Source organism: Macaca mulatta, chromosome 7 (genome assembly GCF_049350105.2).
Source record: "Macaca mulatta isolate MMU2019108-1 chromosome 7, T2T-MMU8v2.0, whole genome shotgun sequence".
Taxonomy (NCBI): Eukaryota; Metazoa; Chordata; class Mammalia; order Primates; family Cercopithecidae; genus Macaca; species Macaca mulatta.
This window is the reverse complement of record NC_133412.1, coordinates 22,266,359-22,274,785: the sequence shown is the minus strand read 5'-3', so window position 1 is coordinate 22,274,785 and position 8,427 is coordinate 22,266,359. Positions and strand designations below refer to the sequence as shown.

Below are 8,427 nucleotides of genomic sequence, written 5' to 3'. Positions count from 1 at the left end.
ACTCCAGAAGTAAACAATATCCCTATGAATGTAGATGCTAAATTTCTTAACAAAATATTGGGAAATCAAATGCAATAATTTATTTTTTCTTTTTTGAGACACAGTCTTGCTGTGACACCCAGGCTGGAGTGCAGTGGCACGATCTCGGCTCACTGCAAGCTCCGCTTCCTGGTTTCATGCCATTGTCCTGCCTCAGCCTCCCGAGTAGCTGGGACTACAGGCACCTGCCACCATACCGGGCTAATTTTTTGTATTTTTAGAATAGACAAGGTTTCACCGTGTTAGCCAGGATGATCTCAATCTCCTGACCTCGTGATCTGCCTGCCTCGGCCTCCCAAAGTGCTGGGATTACAGGCGTGAGCCACCACACCCGGCCATTTACCAGTTCTTTACTGCCAGTGTAGACTGTGACTGGTTAATGCCTGTGATGTGCTGTTTGTTCAATGTTTTGAATAACACCCCTCAATAAATGTGTACAAGAGTCTGTCTGAACCTATTCTGGTTCGGGGGCTGCCTGATTAACCAAAAAAAGAAAAAAAAGTGTACAATACTGGAAAAATAATTGTTTTGTAGCTTTTGCCATCCTGCCTCAGATTCACTTATGCTTTTGACTTACTTCATAATCTTTAAGTAATAGCCAAATTGCAAACAATTGAGCATTAAAACTAATGACAATAATGGATATGTTAGGTAAAAAGAATCCATGTGCTTGCTTCAGCGGCACACATACTACAATTGGAACAATACAGAGATTAGCATGGCCCGTGCGCAAGGATGACATGCAAATTCATGAAGCATTCCATATACATATATGATACTCCAAAAGCAGACATAAGGAAAAAGGAAGGACAGAAGGAAGAAAGGAAAGAAGGAAGAAAATAAGGAAGAAAAGGGTGGGATAAGGAAAATTTTCCTTTACAAAATAGCAGCTAGTAAATATAGAAAGAAAGATAAAATCGAAAATCACCATTTTTAAAACCCTCAATATAATAATTGATTTAGATAAGGTCATTAATGGATTCTAAACCCATGATCTCAAGTTGTCACCCCACAGATTGGTTATTAGTTCCAAAGTTAAACAGTGTACCTTTACAATGGAGAGATCTGGCCGGCACCACTTTAGCAAACTTAGCATCACCAATATTGGAGAAACCTTTCAGTATGTTCAGTCTGATATGATATAATAAATACACAGTATTATCTGTGTAGTATTCTTGTTCAAAACACTTCACCCGAATTTAATTATGAGTTAACATTCAGACAAATCCAGAATATGGACCATACCACAAGACAATTAACTGACCAGGACTCTAACATCAGTTAATGTCATCAAATACAAAAAAAGCAATAGGACCGTAGTAGATGAAGAGACATAAAAAAGAGGAATAAAAGACATTTGGAGAGCAATTGGGAAAATGTAACAATGAACTGTATAATAGGTGATACTGTGTTACATTTTATTTTCTTAAGCGTGATAGTGGCGTTGTAAAGATAAAACAATGTATATTTTTAGAAAACACATGCCAGGTATTAGAGAGTGGAAATGTCATATCTGCAAATGTTTTCAAGTGGTTCCACAAAAATAAAAGGGGGGGGGCACTCAAGGTGTCGGAAATGTTAACACTTTGTGAATCCAGGTGAAAGGTATATGGTATTTATTTTACTATTCTTTTTTTTTTTTTTTTTTTTTTTTGAGACGGAGTCTCGTTCTGTCACCAGGCGGGAGTGCAGTGGTGGGATCTCAGCTCACTGAAACCTCCACCTCCTGGGTGCAAGTGATTCTCATGCCTCAGCCTCCCAAGTAGCTGGGATTACAGGCATCTGCCACGACACCCAGCTAATTTTTGAATTTTTAGTGGAGACTGGGTTTCACCATGTTGGCCAGGATGGTCTCAATCTCCTGGCCTCGTGATCTGCCCACCTTGGCCTCCCAAAGTGCTGGGATTACAGGTGTGAGCCACCGCACCTGGTCTATTGTACTATTCTTTAACTTTTTGGTACGTTTGAAATTTTTCACAATAAAGAGTTAGGGAGAAAATCTTTCACTTTTATTTTTTATTTGTTTTAAACTTTAAACCCACAGCCACATCATAGAGAAAAACTTTACAGTATGTCCAAAATCAGGCTATCAACATATATTTTATATTTCTGTTATTAATTTTTCTTCCCAAGGCATCATCATCTGAAAATAATAGTTCTTTCAGTTTTTTTGTCTAGGAGGTAACAGTATGTTGTACTAAGGACTGAAATATCTAATCCTTGACTTTTCACAGTGTTTCCAGGAACGTGAGCAGTAATGCAATGGTTATTATTTGATGGTAATTATTGACTCTACCAGAACTTTAGAGTTCACAGATCACTAATTTCATCATTTAGCTTTATACATGAGAAAACTAAGGTAAAGAATATATAATGACCTGTTTTAGTACACGTTGGCAGATATTAGCAAAGTGGAGCCCAATTTTCTCAGCTCTAACCCAATCCAATGTTTTTTTCTACTAAAAAAGTACTAGAACATACTTGTATGGATGTTGACTCTAGAAGTTATATTACTACATGATAAAAAAGTTTGTCAGTTCTTTCAGAATATTGCTTGATATGAGTATTAGCCCATTATAATCATGTAACCATAGCATATATAAGTGGAAGGTATTCATCGAATGGCAATAACAAGGGTAGATCTGGGGAGCATTATTATTGTTTGGAGTGGATTTAAGTTTTTATTTAAATATAGAAACTTCTTAATGGTGGCTGGGCACAGTGGCTTATACCTGTAATCCCAGCACTTTGGGAGGCTGAGGCGGGCTGATTGCCTGAGCTTGGTAGTTCGAACCAGCCTGGGCAACATGGCAAAACCCCATCTCTACTAAAAATACAAAAAATTAGCCGGATGTGGTGGCTGGCACCTGTAATCTCAACTATTCGGGAGACTGAGGCAGAGGAATTGCTTGAACTTGGGAGGCGGAGGTTGCAGTGAGCCGAGATCGTGCCACTGCACTCCAGCCTGGGCAACAGAGCAAGACTCTGTCTCAGAAAAAAAAAAAAAAAAAAAGAAAGAAAGAAAAAGAAAAGAAACTTCTTAATGGTATATAAAATAAATAGATTATGTGATAGGTACCAGTATCTAAGTTGCTTTCACAAAATATTTGGGAAAAGCTTAACATACATTTAGTTATTTTATATCTTTATAGCTAAATACTTCACTGTCCTTTTGAAGGAGAAATATAATTTGCTCAGCTTACTTTATATTTTTTATATGTAGCTCACAAGAAGCCCAGGAATCCTCAAATCAAGGATTTTAAGAAAGTTTAAATTAGTAGCAAGTTTGTTTCCTTATTTTTGTGACTAAAAAGTAATATAACCACATTAGAGGAAATTTCAATACTTGAGAATAAAATCAGTCAAAGTTTTGCTTATCTGACATAATCACAGCAGGTATATTTAAAATGCTCATCTTCTTTATGGGTCTCTAAAAATATATAGTATAATTATATGTGTGTGTGGACGAAATTTTGTAAATTTTCTCCACCAAGCTAGATTGAATAGACTTAAATGTGTAAATATTTTATGGCTTTTGATATATATATATTGCCAGTTTATTTTTCCTTTTTAGAACCATTACTGATTGGATCATTGGTATGATGATTTTTTAAAATGTGATTTATTTTTCTATCCACAGCATGATGAAGTAACACCAAATGAAATAAAGACCCTTGGGGAAAACAGCGAACTTGCAACAGAGCACATAAAAGAATTATCCAAAAGGTACTGAATTCATAAACTTCACTGATACTCAATTCAGTGTAGACATCTGTAGACATCTGTGAGCACTGATTGTGTGCTTATCTCATTTAATTTTCAGTTTTCCTATGATATTGATAGCATTATAATCATTTCCATTACACAAAAAAAGAGATCTATGATTAGAAAGATAAGCAATCTCCCCAAAGTCATACAAACTTTTATTAAGTAGGGGAGAAGCAGGATTTGAAGTGAGTCAGAGCCCATTCATTTAAATGTCAGTCATTAAATACTATACTACGTATTTACTATGTAGCATACTATACTATCTCATAGTATAGCACACTATATTGTCTCTTCAGAAAGGAAACAAGGACTTTATGTATGTTATGATAACAGTTAATAAATTATTTAAAAATTATATGCTTCTCTGTGTGAAAACCCAATCATCATGTTTATGAACTACAAAAGAATCTTAAAATATATTTTTTACTTGGAAGGAAATACACTACATATTAGCAGTAATTTCATTAGGATGAAAAGTGGCGAGTGATTTCCCCTCTTCTGTCCAAATTGCTTGTAATATATTACTTTGGTTTAAGAAATTAAATTTAGACTGGGTATTGTGGCGCATGCTTGTAATGTCAGCACTTAAGGAGGCTGAAGCCGGATGACCTCTTGAGCCCAGGAATTTGAGACCAGTATGGGCAGCATGGGGATACCCCATCTCTATAAAAAATTTAAAATACTAGCTGGGCATAGTGGCACATACCTGTAGTCCCAGCTATTTGGAGGCTGAGGTGGAAGGATTGCTTGAGCCCAGGAGTGAGCCGTGATCATGCCACTGCACTCTAGCCTGGGTGACAGAACAATACTCTGTCTCAAAGAAAAACAATAAATTAATTTAAAAAGACAAACAAACATGGCCTTGCCCTTATATTAGGACCAATTTATGAGAGGCCTTCTCATTGCAGGCTTATACATGATCTACTTCTCGTTCCATGGTTTCCAATTCAGTTGTTTTTCAAATATTCATAGGGAACATTGATTTTTCAGAAGTGTATGTTTTATCCTCCAAACCTGTGGCCAGAGTCAACTTAAAAGTGGAGGCAGGGGAGTCCCCACAAGGGGGTGCCCCAGACTGTCCCAAGTTGTGGTCAGTTGGGATTCTGAAGAAAGAACCACTAAATAAAGTAATCAGTCTAAAGCATTTACTGAGGGAACTTGCAGATTACTGCGCCAATCCTTGCAATGGACAAGATAAAAGGGGTGTTCTACCTAGGTATATCCACAGTGAGAGGGTCTGGATATGGAGTTTATATGAGGGTCTAAGGAATCTGGCTCAGGGCTGAGGCCAGTTTCTTTCAGTGTTTTGAGCAGCAACCTAAATACCTTTATCAGTCCCTGGAAATGTTTAAGGTCCTGGTTTGAGTTGAAGCCCGCTGGGAAAACCCTGCACTGGGCTGTCTCACAGAGCAGTCAAAGCACTCTGTGATTTTTGGTCAGGACATGGAAAGAAAGCCAGGAGTAGAATCGGGGGAGGGGAGGATGGGACTGGGGTACCCTGCAGTCTGGTATTTAGCTGCTGTAATAAAAATGATCAAATAGTAGTTATCATTCTTCAAAATAAAAAGTAATGTTGTAATTTACATAATTTTTTCAAGTTTTTCTTCCATAAGGGCTAATTTCCTTAATATACAAAGAGGTATTACAAATCTGGGAAAAATACGACCAATCCAAAAACAACAAAAATGGACAAAGGATATGAATAAACCCTGGGTAGGTGTCTACTTTGAGCCTTTTCTTTGTGGAAACAGCAGAGGGTGCAGTGCGAACATAGATAAAATATACCCTCAATTTACCTGCTGGAGCATTTGTTAGCATACTACTGGGGACATTGATTTTTTTTTTTACATCATACAAACTTGATGTACAAAAAATCAGGCAGTACAGATTTAGTATAAAATCCTAATTTCTCCCAAATCTTCTCCCAGTAATAACCTTCATTTTTTGTTTTTTGTTTTTGATTGAGAAAAAATCTTAACTCTGTTGCCCAGGCTGGAGTGCAGTGGTGTGATCTCGGCTCACTGCAACCTCTGCCTACCGGGTTCAAGCAATTCTCGTGTCTTGGCCTCCCGAGCAGTGGGGACTACAGGCACATGCCACCCCACCACACCAGCTAATTGTTTGTATTTTTAGTAAAGATACGGTTTTGCCATGTTGCCCAGGCTGGTCTCAAATTCCTGGCCTCAAGTGATCCACCTGCTTCAGCCTCCCAAAGTGCTGGGATTACAGGCATAAAGCACCCGTGCCTGGCTGAAAAATCTTATTTGATATTTTTTTTTTTTTTTGAGATGGAGTCTCGCTCTGCCGCCCAGGCTGGAGTGCAGTGGCCGGATCTCAGCTCACTGCAAGCTCCGCCTCCCGGGTTCACGCCATTCTCCTGCCTCAGCCTCCCGAGTAGCTGGGACTACAGGCGCCCACCACCGCGCCCGGCTAGTTTTTTGTATTTTTTAGTAGAGACGGGGTTTCACCGTGTTAGCCAGGATGGTCTCGATCTCCTGACCTCGTGATCCGCCCGTCTCGGCCTCCCAAAGTGCTGGGATTACAGGCTTGAGCCACCGCGCCCGGCCCTTATTTGATATTATGATGTATAATGGCAGCATATGACATTTCATTTTGTTTGTTTAACTTTTTTTTTTTTTTTTTTTTGAGACAAAAGCTCACTCTGACGCCTGGGGCTGGAGCACACTGGCATGATTTTAGTTCACTGCAGCCTCAACCTCCCAGGCTGAAGCGAGAGATCCTCCCTCCTCAGCCTCCTAAAATGCCACTACGGTTACAGGCATGAGCCACCACACCTGGCCTACAATTTGTTACTTTTATGACACCTCCATGAACATCTTTTTAAAAATAAATCTTGCTCTATTTTTTGATAGTTTTCTTCACGTAAATTCTCAGATGTGGAAATTATGGTATAAAGAGTTTTTTTTCTTAAACACCTTATGTGTATTTATTTACTTAATTTTGTGTGTGTGTGTGTGTGTGTGTGTGTGTCAAGATCTTGCTGTGTCACCCAAGCTGCAGTGAGATGGCATGATCATAGCTCACTGCAACCTGGAACTCCTGGGCTCAAGCAATCCTCCTACCTCAGCCTCCTGAGTAGCTAGGACCGCAGATGTGTGCCACCATGCCTGGCTAATTAAAAAAAAAAAAATTTTTTTTTTTTTGAGACAGCATTTCTGTCACCCAGACTGGAGTACAGTGGTACAATCTTGACTCACTGTAACCTCTCAACCTCCACCTCCTGGGTTCAAGGGATTTTCGTGCCTCAACCTCCTGAGTAGCTGGGACTACAGGTGTGTACCACCACGCCTGGCCAATTTTTTTTGGTATTTTTAATAGAAACGTGTTTCTGCCATGTTGACCAGGCTGGTCTCAAACTCCTGACCTCAAGCAATCCACCCTCTTAGGCCTCCCAAAGTGCTGGGATTACAGGTGTGTGCCAACTCGCCCGGACTAATTAAATTTTTTTTTTGTCAAGATGGCATCTCACTATGTTGCTGAGGCTGGTCTTGAACTTCTGGGCCCAGGGTATTTATTAATTAGCATAGCAGCAGGTCAGGCATGGTGGCTTACATCTGTAATCCCAGCACTTTAGAAGGCTGAGGCATGAGGATAGCTTGAGGCCAGGAGTTCAAGACCAGTCTGAGCAACAGAGAGCAACCCAGTCTCTACGAAACATAAAACAAAATTAACTGGGTGTAGTGGTGTACTCCTGTAGTCCTAGCTACTTAGGAGGCTGGGGCAGGAGGATTGCTTAAGCCTAGGAGTTGAGGTTTGCAGTGAGCAATCTACGGTCATTCCGCTGTGCTTCAACCAAGGTAAAGAGTGAGGCCATGCATCAAAAAAAAAAAAAAAAAAAAAAAAAAAAAATAGTAGTATATATCTGTTTCTTAGAATATGGAGCTGGAGGGTATTCTTTCATACTGAAAATAAACTACATAATATTATACAGTATGTTCAAATGCATGTACTAAAGAACTCTCCAAAATTTTAATCAAAATCTACGTTTAGTTTGTTAAGTAATTTATTGAGAGAACCACTGAGAGATAGTGTCCTTGTGATGAAATGATGAATCTCTTCAGACTTAAGTCTTATAAAGGAAATTTTGATTATGTTGATCCAAGTAATGCAGTGGTGGCACACTGGTTAAAGGCAAAATTTTACTTTTAATTTCCCTAAATGCTGTCTCACTAGTGTCAGGAGGGATTGGGAATACTCAAAGTGATCTTCCAGAGAATTTCTGCCATAAGAGTGTGTGCCCTCATTAGGAATGGCTCTCTCATTATCTGTCCGTGATTGGAGGGCTGCTTTCTCTGATAAAACCTTTATATATATCTCCTGGTAAAGAGGAAGATGTAGTATAACAAAGAGCTTTGCCATTTGGTGAGAGAAGGGGATGTCTTGTGTATGTTGCAGTAAAATTCATCATGTGCAGTTTTGTGCCATCTTTGCAAGGGTCTTCAATACATCCTACTGAGGTGCAGGCTGTCTTGATTGAAGTTGGGGTTTTCAGTTTTCTTAATAGTTCAGCTAGCACTTGAGTCACCAGATATAAACTAGACATTTATCTCCTCAGTTGCCAGTATGCATTCTACGTATTATCAGTTGAAGTTCTTACTC

The 8,427-nt window shown here is 39.1% G+C and overlaps 1 non-coding gene across 1 annotated transcript; it reads left to right on the top strand.

The window, feature by feature from the left end:
- The first annotated feature begins 705 nt into the window (after nucleotides 1-705).
- On the top strand, nucleotides 706-809 carry LOC114679760 (U6 spliceosomal RNA). Its single transcript, XR_003731872.2, has one exon. It is a non-coding gene; the product is annotated as a U6 spliceosomal RNA (small nuclear RNA).
- The last annotated feature ends 7,618 nt before the right edge of the window (nucleotides 810-8,427 follow it).